We start from the raw sequence: 19,792 nt of genomic DNA, 5'->3' as shown, positions 1-19,792 counted from the left end.
ATTCAACATCATACCAAAAGGTCCACTTAGTACATGAAGGAAATAAAGGTATAGAGACTGAATAAGGAAAATTAAAACTCTTATTCTTCACAGATGACATTATTATCTATGTAGAAAATCCTAAAAGTTGAAAAATAAATAAACTTCTGAAATTAAAGAGCAATTACTACAGGGTGCAAAATTAATTTCTTTCCAAAATACGAGCAATGAATAATTAGAATTAAAATTTTAAAATAGTACAATTTATTTTAGGAAGAAAAAATGAGAGAAATGCTTGTATATAAATCTAACAACATATGAACAAGAACTGAATGAGAAAAACTATAAAACTCTAATGAAAAAAATCAATGAAGATGTAAATAAATGCAGACATATTCTGTTTATGGATAGGAAGACTCAATATTGATAAGATATCAGTTCTTACCAACCTGATCTAAGCAATCTCAATTAAAATCCCAATGAGTTATTGTGGATATTAACAAACTGAATCTAAAATTTAGGTAGAAATGCAAAAGACCAAGAATAGGCAAAACAATATCAAAGAAGACCAAAGTCAGAGAACTCATACTACTCGACTTCAAGATTGTATTAAAGCAGAAACTAACACACCATTATAAAGCAATTATACTTCAATAAAGATGTTTAAAAAAAAAAAAAGATTGTAAAGCTACCATTGTTGAAAGAATGGCTGGGCTGATCAATAGAACAGAATAGAGAGTCAAAGAACAGACCCACATACATAAAGCCAACTGACTTTTGAAATGAAGTAGAATCACTTCAAAGGAGAAAGGATAGTTTTTTTCAACAAATGATTTTATAACAGCCTGATGTTGATATGCAAAAAAATGAGCCTAAACACAAACTTTACACCTTTCACAAAAAATAACTCAAAATGGAACATAGACCTACCTGTAAAACACAAAAAGATATAAGTTCTACAAGAAAATAAAAGAGATTCTCGTTGACCTTGCATTCAGTGATGTCTTTAGATACAATACCATAAGTACAATCTATGAAAAAAAAAGTTAGACTTTACTTTTTTTTATTTTTATTTTTTTAACATCTTTATTGGAGTATAATTGCTTTACAATGGTGAGTTAGTTTCTGCTTTATAACAAAGTGAATCAGTTATACATATACATATGTTCCCATATCTCTTCCCTCTTGTGTCTCCCTCCCTCCCACTCTCCCTATCCCACCCCTCTAGGTGGTCACAAGGCACGGAGCTGATCTCCCTGTGCTATGCGGCTGCTTCCCTCTAGCTATCTATTTTACGTTTGGTAGTGTATATATGTCCATGCCACTCTCTCACTTTGTCACAGCTTACCCTTCCCCCTCCCCATATCCTCAAGTCCATTCTCTAGTAAGGTCCGTGCCTTTATTCCCATCTTGCCCCTAGGTTCTTCATGATTTTTTTTTTCCTTAGATTCCATATATATGTGTTAGCATACGGTATTTGTTTTTCTCTTTCTGACTTACTTCACTCTGTATGACAGACTCTATGTCCATCCACCTCACTACAAATAACTCAAGTGTCCATCAACAGATGAATGGATAAAGAAGATGTGGCACATATATAAAATGGAATATTACTCAGCCATAAAAAGAAATGAAATTGAGTTATTTGAAGTTAGACTTTATTAAAAATTTAAATATTCTGCTCTGCTCTGTGAAAAATATTTAACATTAAAAGGTAAGCCAGAGTCTTGGAGAAATAAAGTGCAAAACAAATACCAGCTAAAAGACTTGTATCCATAATCTGTAAAGAATTCTTAAAATTCAACAATATAAAAACAAACAGCTAAATTTTAAAAATGGCAAAATATAATTGACAAAAAATATATACAGATGACAAGTAAGCATAAGGAAAGATGCTCAACCTCATTTGTCATTAGTACTTATAAGTAAAAATAATAGTGAAGTACCACTACACACCTATTAGAATGGCTATAATCCAAAAATTGATATTTCCAAATGTTGACATAGGTTTAGAAAAACAGAAAATGTCATTCATATATAGAGGGAATAAAAAATGATAGAGATTTTTGGAAGATAAATTTGCAAACTCTTACAAAGCTACACATAGATTTATCATATGATCCAACAATCACACTTCTAAATCTTTACCCAATTGATTTGAAAAATGATTTCATACAGAACCCTGCATGTGAATGTTTATTGAAGCTTTATTTATAATCATGAAAAGTTGGAAGTAACCAAGGTGTCCTTCAATAGGTGATTTGATGAAAAAATTGGGGTAAATCCATAAAAGGAACTTAATTCAGCAATTAAAAACATGAGAACTCAAACCACAAAAAAGACATGGATGAACCTAACATGCATACTGCTGAGTGATGGAAGCCAGTGAAAAGGCTACATACAATGATTCCAATTATATGATACTGTGGAGAAAGCAAAACCACAGAGATAATAAAACCCATAAATATAATACTGAAGTGAATGATTCTTGAAGATTCATGGAAATGGGGAGCATGTAGAATAGATAAAATACAGGGCTCTGAGATAATTCCACATGATACTGTAATAGTGGATACATAGCATTATGCATTCATCAAAACCCATAGAACTTTACAGCACAAAGAGTGAACCGTAATATATACAAATTAATATAAAATAATTTAGGAGTTTGGGGGATGCCAAGCTAGAATGAAGACTATGACAAAAACACCTAACTGTATTTCAAATTTATGAAATAAACTTTGAAGGGAGTTGTGAAGAACAGTTCTAACTAAGTAACTTTGAAAATGAGTGGAACCTTTCAGATCATAGGCAAAAGGAACTGCATGTAAACACTATTCTATTTGATAATGTTTTCCACGGTGCTTGGGTTAAAATTTTCAATATTGCTATTTGTGAATAATAAAATTGAATAATTAAGTAAATGGAAGGCAGGTGTTGGGAGCCTGATTTCTCACTTTTGGAGTGTGAATTTACAGATAAGCAAGGAGAAAATCTAGAATGATCCATCTGGTAATGGATTAGAGTTGAAGAGGCCAGTATGAATTCATGATTACCAAAAAATAGATACATATAGAAATATTTGTGTATATTCACAAGTAAATATAGACTTACATGTCTCCCTGCTCTGTGAGAAGGGGTCTAGAATACATGATACCTCAATTGAAACAAGCATGCCTGGTTCCCAGATCTTGGTTTTGGATCCCATTCTCTAATAAAAGGAACCAACAGTCTTTAGAAAAATGGTTTATTTTAGGTCTGTGGCAGAAAATACAAAACATAAGTGTGGAGCATGTTGTGTTACAGAAAGTAAGGAAGAGAAAGTAAGGAAAAGGGGAGGGATGGAGAGAGAGAGAAAGTGAGAGAGAGAGAGGAAGGAAAAGAGAAAGCACATATTGATGCAGGTATATCAAAAAAAAAGGAACAGGGAGAGGAGCCAACTGAAAGATTTTCAATGGCTAAAGTTGAAACAATTCATGCAACAAAATAAAAAAAAAAAAAAAGGAAGCATTGAACTATAACTCAAAGTAGAAAATTAATATCCATGAATCTATATGATTTAAATGAATGAATGAATGAATGTAATAAATAAGGGAAGAGAGAGAAGCAGATAAATTCCAAATATTTTTTGTAGATACTCTGCCCTCAAGGTAAGGGAGGATAGCTCCCCACTCCTTAAGTATATGTTGCACATATTTATTTCTTTCCAAAGAGTACAGTATGGAAAGGCGGCAAAGAGTAACTTGATAGTGGATAAACCTGATAAACACTTCTTCAGGGAGGTGATCAAGGTCAACATAAATAATGTTGACAATATGTACCCTTGATACAATGTGAAGAAAATGGCACTTTACATCTGTGGTCTTCCTTCCAATAATGCATAGCCTTAGTTTAGTCATGAGAAAAACATCATACAAATTCCCATTGAAGGGCATTCTCCAAGCTACCTAACTGGTACTTCTTAAAACTCTCAAAGTTAACAAAAAATAAATAAAAAGTCTGAGAAACTGTCACAGATAAGCACAGCCTATCAAAAAACTAAATATAATGTGGTATTCTGGATGGGATCTTGGAATGTGAAAAGACATTGGGTTAAAAACTGTGAAAATCAAAATAAATTCTGGATTTCTGTTTAAAATAATGTATTAATTTGGTTTATGAAATGATTATGACCAACATACCATATTTATGGAAGACGTTTACAGTAGAAGAAACTGGATGTACAGTAAATGAGAACTCTCCATACTCTTTTCTCAATTTTTTGTAAAATTAAAGTCTTAAAAAAAAAAAAATAAATAAAATAAAGTCTTAAGAAAAAAGAAAGAGAAGGAGAGAGAGAAAGCATGCCCTGTGTATATGTAGAATCAGAGTCACATGGGCTACTACCAGTTGTTCTGCTTGCAATGGCCAGACTGTGAACCTCTAAAAGCCATTTATTAAACTTCATTTTTACAAAAGTAAAATTCTGACAATTAAGCTTACCTCTGTTGATAAGGAAAACAAATAGGAATTTTTATATTGATTCTGGGATGAAAATTTAACAATATCTATTAAAATTTTACATGTATATATTCAAAAACCTTTAAACATATATCTGAGAGAAACACTTGAACTATTGCACCATAAGACATGCATCTGGGTGTTTACTGAAAAATTGTATATTATAGTGTAAAACTGGAATCAATGTAACTGCTTATCCAAAAATGTAATGAAAGATACATATTATGCATATTAAGAAATATCAAGTAGTTAAAACAAAATTGAGTTATATGTTTGGATAAAAACAATTAAAAACACTGGATAAAAAAACAAATCACATAAAATAGCTAAAGTGTTATTTTGAAAAAGAACAAAGAATAAAAAATAATTTTTGTATACATCCATGTATATTTTTTTAAAAAAATTATTGAGTATAGTTGATTTAAAATGTTGTTAGTCTCTGCTGTACAGCAAAGTGAATCAGTTATAAGAGGACCTTCAAGATGGTGGAGTAGTAAGACGTGGAGATCACGTTCCTCCCCACAAATACATCAGAAATACATCTACATGTAGAACAACTCCCACAGAACACCTACTGAAGGCTGGTAAAATACCTCAGACTTCCCAAAAGGCAAGAAACTCCCCATGCACCTGGGTAGGGCAAAGGAAAAAAGAAAAAAAAAACATAGACAAATGAATAGGGATGGGACCTGTACCTCAGGGAGGGAGCTGTGAAGGAGGAAAAGTTTCCACACACTAGGAAGCCCCTTCACTGGCGGAGATAGGGGGTGGGTGGGTGGGAAGCTTCAGAGCCATGGAAGAGAGTGCAGCAACAAGGGGCAGAGGGCAAAGCGGAGAGATTCCCACACAGAGGATTGGTGCCGACCAGCACTCACCAGCCCGAGAGGCTTGTCTGCTCACCTGCTGGGGTGGGCGGGGGCGGGGAGCTGAGGCTTGGGCTTCGGAGGTCAGATCTCAGGAAGAGGACTGGGGTTGGCTGCATGAACAAAGCCTGAAGGGGGCTAGTGTGACACGGCTAACTGGGATGGAGTCCAGGAAAAAGTCTGGAACTGCCTAATAATCAAGAGACCATTGTTTCTGGGTGTGCGAGGAGAGGGGATTCAGAGCATCACCTAAATGAGCTTCAGAGATGGGTGTGAGCCACGGCTATCAGCGCGGACACCAGAGACAGGCATGAAATGCTAAGGCTGCTGCTGCAGCCACCAAGACGCCTGTGTGCAAGCACAGGTAACTATCCACACCACCCCTCCTGGGATCCTGTGCAGCCCGCCACTGCCAGGGTCCCGTGATCCAGGGACAACTTCCCCAGGAGAACACACGGCATGCTTCAGGCTGTTGCAATGTCACACCAGCCTCTAACACTGCAGGCTTGCCCCGCATTCTGTACCCCTCCTTCTCCCCAGCCTGAGTGAGGCAGAGCCCCCTAATCAGCCGCTCCTTTAACCCCGTCCTTTCGGAGCAAAGAACAGACAGCAGAGGGCAACCTACATGCAGAGGCAGGGCCAAATCCAAAGCTGAACCCCAGGAGCTGCGTGAACAAAGAAGAGAAAGGGAAATTTCTCCGTGCAGCATCAGGAGTAGTGGATTAAATCTCCACAATCAACTTAATGTACCCTGCATCTGTGGAAGATCTGAATAGACAATGTATCATCCCAAAATTGAGGAGGTGGACTTTGGCAGCAAGTGTAGACTTGGAGTTTGCTGCATGCAACTGACTAGTTATGGATTTTTATGTTTATCTTAGTAGAGTTTGTAGCGCTTGTTATCATTGGTGGATTTGTTTCTTGGTTTGGTTGCTCTCTTCTGTTTTTATTACTTTAATTTTTTTTTATTTTAATAATATAATTTTACTTTTCATTTTTTATTTTAATAACTTTTTATTTTATTTTATTTTTTTTTTCTTTAATTTCTTCTTCCCTTTTCTTCTGAGGCTTGTGGCTGGCAGGGTCTTGGTGCTCCAGCTGAGTGTCAGGCCTGAGCCTCAGAGGTTGGAGAGCTGAGTTCAGTACATAGGACAACCAGAGACATCCCGGACCTACATAATATGAATCAGAAGAAGCTCTCCCAGAGAACTCCGTTTCAGTGCTAAGACCTAGCTCCACTCAACAGCCAACAAGCTCCACTACTGGACACCCCATGCCAAACGACTAGTAAGACAGGAGCCCATCACACCCATTAGCAGAAAAGCTGCCTAAAATCATAATAAGTTCACAGAAACCCCAAAACACACCGCCAGACGCTGTTCTGCCCACCAGAAAGACAAGATCCAGCCTCAACCACCAGAACACAGGCACTAGTCCCCTCCACCAGGAAGCCTACACAACCCACTGAACCAACCTTACCCAAAGGGGCAGACACACAAAACAATGGGAACTACGAACCTGAAGCCAGCAAAAAGGAAACCCCAAACACAGTAATTTAAGCAAAGTGAGAACACAGAGAAATACAGAGAGATGAAGGAGCAAAGTAAAATCCTACCAGACCAAACAAATGAAGAGGAAATAGGCAGTCTACCTGAAAAAGAATTCAGAGTAATGATAGTAAATATGATCCAAAAGCTTGGAAACAGAATAAACAAAATGCAAGAAATATTTAACAAGGAAGTAGAAGAAATAAAGAGGAACCAAGCAACGATGAACAACACAATAAATGAAATTAAAAATACTCTAGAAGGGATCAATAGCAGAATAACTGAGGCAGAAGAACGGATAAGTGACCTGGAAGATAAAATAGTGGAAATAATTACTGCAGAGCAGAATAAAGAAAAAAGAATGAAAAGAACAGAGGACAGTCTCAGAGACCTCTGGGACAACACTAAATGCAGCAACATTCGAATTATAGGGGTCCCAGAAGAAGAAGAGAAAAAGAAAGGGACTGAGAAAATATTTGAAGAGATTATAGTTGAAAAATTCCCTAATATGGGAAAGGAAATAATTAATCAAGTCCTGGAAGCACAGAGAGTCCCATACAGGAAAAATCCAAGAAGAAACACGCCAAGACACATATTAATCAAACTATCAAAAATTAAATACAAAGAAAATATATTAAAAGCAGCAAGGGAAAAGCAACAAAAACATAAAAGGGAATCACCATAAGGTTAACAGCTGATCTTTCAGCAGAAACCCTTCAAGCCAGAGGGAAGTGGCAGGACATTTTAAAGTGATGAAAGAGAAAAATCTACAACCAAGATTACACTACCCAGCAAGGATCTCATTCACATTTGATGGAGAAATTAAAACCTTTACAGGCAAGCAAAAGCTAAGAGAGTTCAGCCACACCAAACCAGCTTTACACAAATGCTAAGGAACTTTTTTAGGCAGGAAACACAAGAGAAGGAAAAGACCTACAAATACAAACCCAAAACATTTAAGAAAATGGTAATAGGAGCATACATATCGATAATTACCTTAAATGTAACTGGATTAAATGGTCCAACCAAAAGACATACACTGGCTGAATGGATACAAAAACAAGACCTATATATATGCTGTCTACAAGAGACCCACTTCAGACGTAGGGACACATACTGACGGAAAGTGAGAGGATGGAAAATGATATTCCATGCAAATGGAAATCAAAAGAAAGCTAGAGTAGCATTTCTCATATGAGACAAAATAGACCTTCAAATAAAGACTATTACAAGAGACAAACAAGGACCTACCTAATGATCAAGAGATCAATAACAAGAAGAAGATATAACAATTGCAAATATTTATGCACCCGACATAAGAGCACCTCAGTACATAAGGCAAATGCTAACAGCCATAAAAGGGGAAATCGACAGTGACACAATAAGAGTAGGGGACTTGAACACCCCACTTTCACCAATGGACAGATCATCCAAAATGAAAATAAATAAGGAAACACAAGCTTTAAATGGCACATTAAACAAGAGGGACTTAATTGATATTTATAGGACATACCATTCAAAAACAACAGAATCCACTTTCTTCTCAAATGCTCCTGGAAATTCTCCAGGATAGATCATATCTTGGGTCAAAAATCAAGCCTTGGTAAATTTAAGAAAACTGAAATCGCATGAAGTATCTTTTCCAACCACAGCACTATGAGACTAGATATCAATTACAGGAAAAAATCTGTAAAAACTACAAATAAATGGAGGTTAAACAATACACTACTAAATAAGCAAGAGATCACTGAAAAAATCAAAGAGGAAAGCAAATAGTATCTAGAAACAAATGACAATGAAAACACGACAACCCAAAACCTATGGGATGCAGCAAAAGCAGTTCCAAGGTGGAAGTTTAAAGCTATACAATCCTACCTCAAGAAACAAGAAACATCTTAAATAAACAACCTAACCTTACAACTAAAGCAATTAGAGAAAGAAGAAGAACAACAACAAAAAACAAAGTTAGCAGAAGAAATAATTCATAAATATCAGATCAGAAATAAATGAAAAGGAAATGAAGGAAACAATAGCAAAGATCAATAAAACTAAAAGCTCGTTCTTTGAGAAGGTAAACAAAATTGATAAACCATTAGCCAGACTCATCCCCAAAAAAAAGGGAAAAGACTCAAACAACAGAATTAGAAATGAAAAAGGAGAAGTAACAACTGACACTGCAGAAATACAAAGGATTAGGAAAGATTACTACCAGCAACTATATGCCGATAAAATCGACCACCTGGAAGAAATGGGCAATTCTTAGAAAGGCCTCCTTCTGAGACTGAACCAGGAAGAAGTAGAAAATAAAAACAGACCAATCACAAGCACTGAAATTGAAACTGTGTTTAAAAATCTTTCCACACACAAAAGCCCAGGACCACATGGCTTCACTGGAAAATTCTATTAAACATTTAGAGAAGAGCTAACACCTATCCTTCTCAAACTCTTCCAAAATATAGCAAAGGGAGGAATTCCCCCAAACTCATTCTACGAGGCCACCATCACCCTGATACCAAAAGCAGACAAAGACGTCACAAAAGAAGATAACTACAGGCCAATATCACTGATGAACATAGATGCAAAATTCCTCATCTAAATACTAGCAACCAGAATCCAACAGCACATTAAAGATCATACACCATGATCAAGTGGGTTTTATACCAGGAATGTAAGGATTCTTCAATATACACAAATCAATCAATGTGATACACCATATTAAAACATTGAAGGATAAAAACCATATGATAATCTCAATAGATGTGGAAAAAGCTTTTGACAAAACTCAACGCCCATTTATGATAAAAACCCTCCAGAAAGTAGGCATAGAGTGAACTTACCTCAACATAATAAAGGCCATATAGGACAAAACCTCAGCCAACATCATTCTCAATGGTGAAAAACTGAAACCATTGTCACTAAGATCAGGAACAAGACAAGGTGGCCCACTCTCACCACTATTTTTCAACGTAATTTTGGAAGTTTTAGCCACAGCAAACAGAGAAGAAAAAGAAATAAAAGGAATCCAAATTGCAAAAGAAGTAAAACTGTCACTGTTTGCAGATGACATGATACTATACATAGAGAATCCTTAAGATGCTACCAGAAAACTACTAGAGCTAATCAATGAATTTGGTAAAGTAATAGGATACAAAATGAAATCACAGAAATCTCTTGCATTCCTATACACTAATGATGAAAAATCTGAAAGAGAAATTAAGGAAACACTCTCATTTACAATTACAACAAAAAGAATAAAATACCTAAGAATAAACCTACCTAAGGAGACAAAAGACCTGTATGCAGAAAAATATAAGACCAATGAAAGAAATTAGAGCTGATACAAGCAGATGGAGAGATATACCATGTTATTGGACTGGAAGAATTAACATTGTGAAAATAACTCTACTACCCAAAGTAATCTACAGATTGAATGCAACCCCTATCAAACTACCAATGACATTTTTCACAGAACTGGAAAAAAAAATTTCACAATTTGTATGGAAACACAAAAGACCCCGAATAGCCAAAGCAACCTTGAGAAAGAAAAATGGAGCTGTAGGAATCAGGCTCCCTGACTTCAGACTATACCACAAAGCTAAAGTAATCAAGACAGTATGGTACCTGCAGAAAAACAGAAATATAGATCAATGGAACAGGATAGAAAGCCCAGAGTTAAACCCACAGATGTATGGTCACCTTATCTTTGATAAAGGAGGCAAGAATATACAATGGAGAAAAGACAGCCTCTTCAATAATGGTGCTGGGAAAACTGGGCAGCTACATGTAAAAGAATGAAATTAGAACACCCTCTAACACCATACACAAAAATAAAGTCAAAATGGATTAAAGACCTAAATGTAGGGCCAGATACTGTAAAACTCTTAGAGGAAAATATAGGAAGAACACTCTGCGACTTAAATCGCAGCAATGTCTTTTTTGATCAACCTCCTAGAGTAATGAAAATTTAAAAAAATAAACAAATGGGACCTAATTAAACTTAAAGTCTTCAAAGCAAAGGAAACCATAAACAAAATGAAAAGACAACCCATAGAATGTCCATGTATATTTTATATTTTCTCTGTAAATGACCAGAAATTATTATTTGTGTTTATCTCTGGAGAGGAAATGAACTTGGAGTGATGATGACAGTGGAATTAAGATTTATTTGTAAAATATATGTTTTCAATTATTCACGTAATAAGTTTTAAAAACTAACTATCATCCCCTTTGGGCTCTGTTTCTCATATACTGTCTTATAATTATTTAGGCATTATGTCAAGATGTTCTAAAATATAATAAAATTTTGGATGGAGTTAATTTAAATATATAATTAATATGTTTGCAATAATAAATTATCATATTCAAGTGTTTATCTGTCCACTTTAAAGTTTTATTTCAATTTTCCTAATATTGCAACTTTCTTTCAATATATCTTATTCATTCTTTTTAAACTCAGTTCTTATATAAATTTGTTACAATAAATAAAATATAAAGTTTCCTAAATTTCCTTTTTGACCATGCGCTTACTCTAAAGCTCCTTACACTATTTTTAGTAATTTACCATTGGCTCCTTTTAGTTATCCAAAATAGAAAGACATACTATACTTAAAAATAATAGTTTTGTATTTCATTAACTCATTTTTTTTTTAATTTTTAAAAACTTTAATCATTTTTTAAATTGAAGTACAGTTAATTTACAATGCTGAGTTAGTTTCAGGTGTGCAGCAAAGTGATTCAGTTATATATATATATATATTCAGATTCTTTTCCATTATAGGTTATTACAAGATATTGAATATAGTTCCCTGTGTTATATAGTAGGTCCTTGTTTTTCATCTATTTTATATGTAGTAGTGTGTATATGTTAATCCCAAACTTCTAATTTATCTCTCCTCTCCATCCACCTTGTTAACCATAAGTTTGTTTTCTATGTCTGTGAGTCTATTTCTCTTTTGTAAATAAGTTCATTTATGTCATTTTTTTTAGATTCCACGTATAAGTGATATCATATGATATTTGTCTTTCTCTGTCTGACTAACTTCACTTAGCATGATAATCTCTAGGTCCATCCACGTTGCTGCAAATGGCATTATTTCATTCTTTTTCGTGGCTGAGTAATATTCCCTTGTATATTTACCACCTCTTCTTTTTCCATTCACCTGTTGATGGACACTTAGGTTGCTTCCATGTCTTAGTTGTTATGAATAGTGTTGCAATGAACATTGGGGTGCATGTGTCTTTTTGAATTAGAGTTTTCTCTGTATATATGCCTAGGAGTGGGATTGCTGGATCACATGGTAACTCTATTTTTAGTGTTTTAAAAAAACACCATACTGTTCTCCATTGATGCAAATTACATTCGCACCAACAGAGTAGGAGGGTTCCTTTTTCTCCACATGTTCTCCAGGATTTATTGTTTGTAGACTTTTGAATTATGGCCATTCTGTCTTGTATGAGATGGCACTTCATTGTAATTTTTACTTGCATAACTGTTTGATATTATTTTGTGAATTGTGTTTTTACGATCTGTTATTTCTTTATGGATAGAAAACCTACCATTTTGAATAGGATGGAAACAAAAAAGAAAATTGTAATTCATCAGCTGCTTGTTATGGTTTATTAACTAAGATGTGAAGGAGATTTAGATTTTAATCCCTGCCCATCACTTACTAGTTGCTTGAATGTACATCATGTCTTTACATTATTAGGGTTAATTTCTTTATATGTAGAATGAAAATAATTTTACCTTTATCACAGGGATTTTATACTAATTTTAAAAAGGAAATTATAGGTAAAAAGGTACACATTTAGTTTTATTACAATCAAGATGATTGTACGAACTCTAATATTCATGAAGGCAAACAAATATTTGAAATTTTACATATGTAATTTAAACCAAATCATAAATGAACTTGAATCCAAATGAAAGGAATTGTGGGAGAGAATTAAAAAAAGAATATATATAAAACCTCAACATTAAGTTTATAACACAAATAGGTAAAAATTCAATCTTTGGTATTCAATAAACATTGAAAGAAAATGTTATTTTTAAAAGTAATCATATATATTTACAATAATTATACTTGAGTGGGTAGTAGCTTTGAAAATTAAATAAATATTTTCCTTTTGTATTTACAGAAGAGGATAAGGACAGATGCTCAGAACCTACTTACAATTCCCAAGAGCAGAAGAAGAACTGAAGGTTCAGAAAAGACAGCTGGTCAAGTAATTAAAATATTTGAATCTCAAAAATCTCTAGGGTCCAATAAAATCCCTGTAAGAATTCAGAAATCAAAGCACATTGCTTTGGAGTAATATTTTCTTTGAGACTGAGAAATATCTTTAAAGCTGATAGATATAAAGAATTAAAATGTTCTTTTAGAAAAACCAAAGCAAATGAGAAATATGGTAGATATGTAAAGTTCTAGCATTATATTTATAAGACAACAGATATATCAGCTAAGAATATAAAATATAAACTTAAAATTATTATGACATTCTCTTGGTTTGCATTTTGTGCTCTAAACAGCAATTGCTTCAAAGTGCCAGAGTATATTGGTGCTCTTTGCACTGCCATGCATTCACTGAACAATTTACACATTAAAGCAGATAAACCTGATTTATTGTGTATCACCTGTGTTAACTTTTTCAACTTACAAAGTGAGTAAATCAAGGCTCAAGTGACTTAGAAAATGAACTTGAATCAAAGAGAACAAGAGAGCAATGTTGATTAATAGTTACAAGAAGGGAAAACACATTTATAATTTACAAAGCTCAACTCAAAAGCTTTAACAGAAGATTAAACATTATGCATTCTAGGACTAGAGAAGCAAAGAGAATTGACCTCTATGTTGTTCAAAATTATTTGGTAATGGAATGGACAAAAACACCATACTGTTTCTAATATAGCAAATAATGTCTTGTAGTATCTTCACTGTGTGAATTAAATATACAAATTGGAAATAGAAAATACAATTTGAAATAAATACAAAATATAAAACGTGAATTTGTTAAATATTATTCAGTATAATTTAATTCCTATAAAATATTGCCAATAAATATTTTACATTTTTAAGATTTATATGTGTTCCTGAAGAGTTGTCATTATTCATATACAGTTGACATTTGACTAACCCAAGGCAAAGGCGAGACCACCCCACCTCACAGTAGAAAATCCATGTACAACTTTACAGTCAGCCCTTTGCAACCATGGTTCTGCATCCATGAATTCAACTACCGCCAGATCAGGTAGTACTGCAGTACTTCTTCGTTGAAATTTTTTTTTTTCTAAATTTAAAACATCATTTTGACCTAGAGCATTTAGCCTGTCTTGTATCTCCAAAGAGCCAGAAGGAGGCACCACCTATTTCATATGTGAAAACTGGACCAAATCAACAAGCTTTTATTTCTTCACAAATGGAATCACCATCCTGTTTCCCTGAGAGATCATTCCACTTCCTATAGCTTCTACTCTGCTCTGGACTAAATTGTGTCCCTCCAAAGTTCATGTGTTGAAGCCATAACATCCCAGTGGGACTGTTTTTGGAGACAGAAGTCACCAGGATGTAACTAGGGTTAAGTGAGGTCTAAGGTGGAGCCTTGACCCAAAGGATCAGTGTAGTTATAAGAGGAGCCAGCGGACACCTTGCTCTCCCTTTCTACAGTCGCATGAAGTCATGTGACAGAAAGATGGTGGCCATCTGTAAGGCAGGAAGAGCGCTTGCGCCAGAAACCGAATTGGCTGGCATCTTCATCCTGGACTTCCCAGCCTCCAGAAATGTGAGAAAATAAATGTATGTTGTTTCAGCCAAAAAATAGTGATAATAAATTTTTGTTTAGTAGAATATCTTATGGCTTAAAGAGAAATCTACAGTATAGTCTTTTGAACTATCAAAATGTATCTGGTTAATAATAGATAAATACGTTTATTTCAGGTCAACTGTTAAACTCTATCTGATGAATACAAAACTGAATTGGAGTGTAGGGTAAAAAATAGACCTGGGTGTAATAAACAAGTTTGTGTACTTAATATCCAGAGACTTCTGAACTTTAGTATTTTAACTATAAAATAAGATGTAGAGTAGGCAAAAAGATTATAGAATCAATATACAATGGGAGATGATCTCCAAGTATCAAGGAATAGGTGCATTGGATGCATTGTAACAAGACAACTAGCTTGTTCAGCTTTCTAGTTTTTGTTTGTTTTTCAGTAGGCTATATAACAGGTTTTAAGAGGTTTGCCCACTTTCTTTCCTAGATAGTGAGAATTCAATCTCTGGGCAAGACTGTCATTTCTAGTACTGTATCTCAGCATAAGTGGTGGCAGAACAACATTTGGCTAAAATAGAAAGTCAACGATAACTAGATTCTGAATCCTGGACTATGGCTTTCTAGGAACGTAAGGAAGTTAGATATAATGAACCTAAAGGAGCAGACTCATATCAAGTTCCAGATCCAAACAGACCTAGAAGCAGTGAGCAAGCAAAAATCTTTAGCAAGTGGCTAGAGCTTGGAAGAAACTTTCATGAAATAACAAAACCCTGGTAAAGATGTTAATTCTGTGGAATGCCAACTTCCAAAGTTTCTGGGGTTATTTTTATGGGAATTATTCAACAAGAGTGTACTTGGCAAGTATTAATTGAACATTAGCTATGTGCTGGGTACCAGGCCACATGTGTGATGTTCTCTATAGGAAGTTAGATATGGTCTCTGTTCTTGTAAATCATACAGTCTCCTAGAGGTGTCAGCTGACTAAATGGTAATATTATTATAATCTAACAAGCCCCTGATGGGATTACAGGGTGCTATGAGATACATAGCTGGAACATTTAACCTAGTATAAAATGATAGGACATCTCAGATGATGGAACAATGAGGATGTGTAGGAGTCATTCAGGGAAAGAAGAGGGACTCCAGGTTTTTAGTCAGAAGAAAAATAAGAGGCGTGAACATGCATTCAATATGCCTGAAAATAAAGTATAAGAATGAGAGCTAAAATGAAGACTGAAAAGTTAAAAAAACAGGGGCCACATCATAATGCACTTTACAAGCTCTGTGTGTTAGTTGTAGCTTGACTTTTAGCAAGAGTTACTGGACATTTCTGTGATGAAGGGAAATTTTGCTTCTTAGAAAGAACATTGTGGCTGCAGCTTTATTAACGACTGAGCAAAGGAGTTGGTTTCAGTTATCTAAGGGAGAGAGGACTGACCTAGAGTAGGAAAATGGTATATGAAGTAGAAAGCAATAGACTTAATGTGTGTGTGTGTTTGTTTTTTCCAAGATAGAGAAATTGGTGAGGAGTGAAGGAAAAGAAATAAAGATAACTGAAATATTTTTAACTAATATTTATTAAGAGCTAACATATTTCCAGGGATTATGCTAAGTGTTTTAAAACATCTCTCTACAATCTCTGTCACTTTTTAATAACAAACTTACAAATGTTAAAACAGGCTAAAAGAATTAATAATCTTGCCCGCTGTTTCATTGTCAATAAGTCACAGAACAAGAGTAAAAATACTAATTTCCCTCATTCAGACACATGTATTATTTTCTACTATATTGTATCTTAAAGAGGAAGCAGACATTTTAATACATGTCATATTCAGTTACCAATTATAGGCATATATCATTTAATAAATAATCTGAGAGTGACATAAATTGAAATAAAGTCAGATATTTTAAATCTTTAAGAATTTTTAGATGCCAGGGACCCAGAGTTGAATGAATTTGAGAATGAAAGTACAGAAAGGCAAGTTGGTCTTCACAGCTTATAGTCTGTGTCCTACATCTTAAGTTCCCTGTGTCTTTTTTAAAAAGTTTAAATTTTTTTTATAACTGTCGGTTTACCAGTTATTTTCTTTCATATTTCAGCATTATGTTAATAAGAAAGAGATATTTTCTTATACCAAGATTGAGAAGATATTCTTTAACACTTTCTATCAGATTTTTTTTTAAGTTTAGCTTTTAAAATTTAGTCTATGAAAAATTTCAGTTAATTTTTGTGCCTGTTTTATTTCTCTTAGTAATATATTTAGCTCATTGATATGAAGTGTTTGCAAATATTTGGTACATGTGACCCTATTTATCTCATGTTTTATGCTGTTATGGATTGTATGTTATGTTTAATTTAACTTTTTAATTGTTTTTATTTCTAAATATACAGAAAAACAATTGATGCAGGAATACTGAGCTTTTATTCTCTGATCTTGATAAATCAGGTCTTAGTTCTAGCAGCTTTTTTTAGTAAATTACTTCATATTATCTATCTATAGAATCATTACCCTATGAGCTACGATTTTTCACTACTTTTTTCTTTCTGTATGCCTTTTATAATTTTTCTTGCCTTGCTGCACTGAAAATGATCTCAATTACAATGTTCAAGTGTTCAAAGCAATAAGTAATGATGTTTTCTCTTTCTACTTCTATTCAGTACAGTATTGTTCCACATTCATTTGAATAAATTGTGTTTAATTTTCATTAGGTTCAAAATATTTTCTAATGTTCCCTTTTCTTATCTGTTGAGGTATATGCTGCTTAGAGTTGGGTTGCTTACTTTCCAAATAACTGTATTTTCTTAAATAGTTTTCTGTTAATAATTTTAATTTAAATTCAATATGGTCAGAAATCATACTCTGTATAATATAATCATTTAAAATTTATTGAGGTTTCTATTATAACACACTGTATGCTCTATTTTGTTGAATATACTATGTTCATTGGAAAAAGAATATACAGTTTACTGTGGTTATGTGGAGTGTCTATAAATGACACTAGGTCCAATTGGGTCCTTGTGTTGTTCAGGATTTCTATATCCTTATTGGTTTTCTGTCTACTTGTTAGATTAATTGTATCAATTACAGGAAAAGGAGTATTTCACTATACAACTACTATAATGTGCATTTGTATATTTTCTTTTAAGTTTTATCAATTTTTATTCCATATATTTTGAACACCTTTATTTGGCATACACTTTTAAGATTGCTCTGACTTCTTATTGGCCTGATCCCTCTATCATTGTGAAATTCTCCTCTTTATTATTAACTAATGGGACTATATTGTCTGATATTAATATAACCACTCTGGCTTTCTTGTGCCTATCTTTGCATATTTTTTTTTCCATTTTACTTTGTCCTGTCTGTTTTTGTATTACAAGTGGGTTTGTATACACAGCAAGTAGTTGATCCTTCTTTTTATACCTAGTCTAACTGTCTCTGCCTTTTAATTAGAATCACTAGTCCATTTATATTCATTTAATTATGAATTTAAATATACTATCTAGCTGTCATTTTCTGTTTTTTCCATCTTGTCCTAATTTCTCTAATTTCCTGTTTTTCTTTTCATTAATTTAACACCACAAGAAATTTTGCAGAATGTTATTCAGGATAAAGGAAAATAATAGCCAGTGGAAATGTGGGGTTTTTTTTTTGGAAAAAATGAAAAGTACACAAATAATTTGAGTAAGTGTAATTTTTCTCATTTAAAAACTTTCTTATAACATTATTGATCATTTAGAGCAAAAAAAAAATAGTAATACATTGTGCAGTTTATAGTTTACAAAGTGTATTATTATGACAGGAGTCAGTGGGAGAAAATATATCCTCTTAAATGTCATACTTCTCCAAGTAGGTCTAAAATTCCTAATAGAATATAAAGAATTCTGTATTCTAACACCAAGTGAGCTCAAGCTGTCATCTTTGCTACCTTTTCTCTTATCATCCATTTGACAGGAGTTCAAAGATTTGTCAGGGACACATGATTTGGCCATGACCTGTGGAAAGAACAATAGGTTTAAAAACTCTTAAATTCACAAAGTAACTTTTTATTTTGCATACTTTCTTTTAAAGTTTGCATTGGTTAATTGCTTTTGTTTTTTGTTCATTATTTTGCTTTGTGTTTCACCTCTGCTATGTCCCAGGCACTGATCTAAGTATGGCAATCCTCCGCTCTAGGTCATCTGTTTACTGCAGCACTTCACATTATCCATTAACATCCAGAGATATTGTCTCCCTTAGTGTATAAGGCACGGTGCTTAGAAGACCAAGCAGAAGATAGAGTAAAAAAAAAACAGTCAGGAAAATACTTATGTATGCTCTAGACTAGAATGGCAAAGGGCATAGCTCTCATGCCTGTTTAAGGACCAGATAATGATAACATAAGGGGTGCAAGAAAATACAAGAGAAATGAAGAATTTCTGACTTTTCATTCTACAAATATTTACTGAGCAATTTCTCTGTAGTAGATATTATTTTAGAAACAAGGGAGAGTAGTAGTTAAAGCAAAGCTTCCTATCATAATAAAAACAAATAATTGGAAATAGATTTGCAATATAAAAGCAGATAGTGACAAGAAGTAATAAAATAGGTTAAGGACCTAGAGCAGAACTACCCAGTAGAGCTCTCTGTAATGATAAAAATATTCTATATCTGTCCTATCCAATATATTATCCACTAACTCTGGTACTGAGTACTTGAAACATTGCTAGTGAGACAGAGAAACTAAGTTTGTGATTTTTAGTTTAACATTAAATAGGTACATAATGATAGTGGTTACCATATTGTACAAAACAGATAGACCAGGAAGAGATTTTCTCTGGAATTTATATTTGAGCAGAACCTGAATGAACTGAAGGAATGATTCTTCATTTACCTAAAAGAATACTGCATTTGGAGGAAAGGGCCAAGACACGGAGCCAGGACTTAAACATAAGTCCCTTTACTCTTTTTTTTTTTTTAATTTTTTTAATTTATTTATGGCTGTGTTGGGTCTTCGTTTCTGCGCGAGGGCCCCCTCCAGTTGCGGCAAGCGGGGGCCACTCCTCATCGCGGTGCGCCACCGCGGGCCTCTCACTATCGCGGCCTCTCCCGCCGCTGAGCACAGGCTCCAGACGCGCAGGCTCAGTAATTG

At 34.0% G+C, this 19,792-nt stretch overlaps 1 long non-coding RNA gene across 1 annotated transcript in view; it reads left to right on the top strand.

Moving 5' to 3' along the window:
• The first annotated feature begins 623 nt into the window (after positions 1 to 623).
• The window catches only part of LOC309634738, a 567,974-nt gene continuing 548,805 nt past the window's right edge, over positions 624 to 19,792 (top strand). The window contains exon 1 of the long non-coding RNA XR_014248390.1: positions 624 to 661. This is a non-coding gene — a long non-coding RNA (uncharacterized lncRNA). The remainder of the gene's footprint in view (positions 662 to 19,792) is intronic.

The sequence above is a fragment of the Balaenoptera borealis genome (assembly GCF_965194805.1).
Source record: "Balaenoptera borealis genome assembly, chromosome: 9".
NCBI classification, from domain to species: domain Eukaryota; kingdom Metazoa; phylum Chordata; class Mammalia; order Artiodactyla; family Balaenopteridae; genus Balaenoptera; species Balaenoptera borealis.
This window is presented reverse-complemented; position numbering and strand designations above follow the sequence as displayed.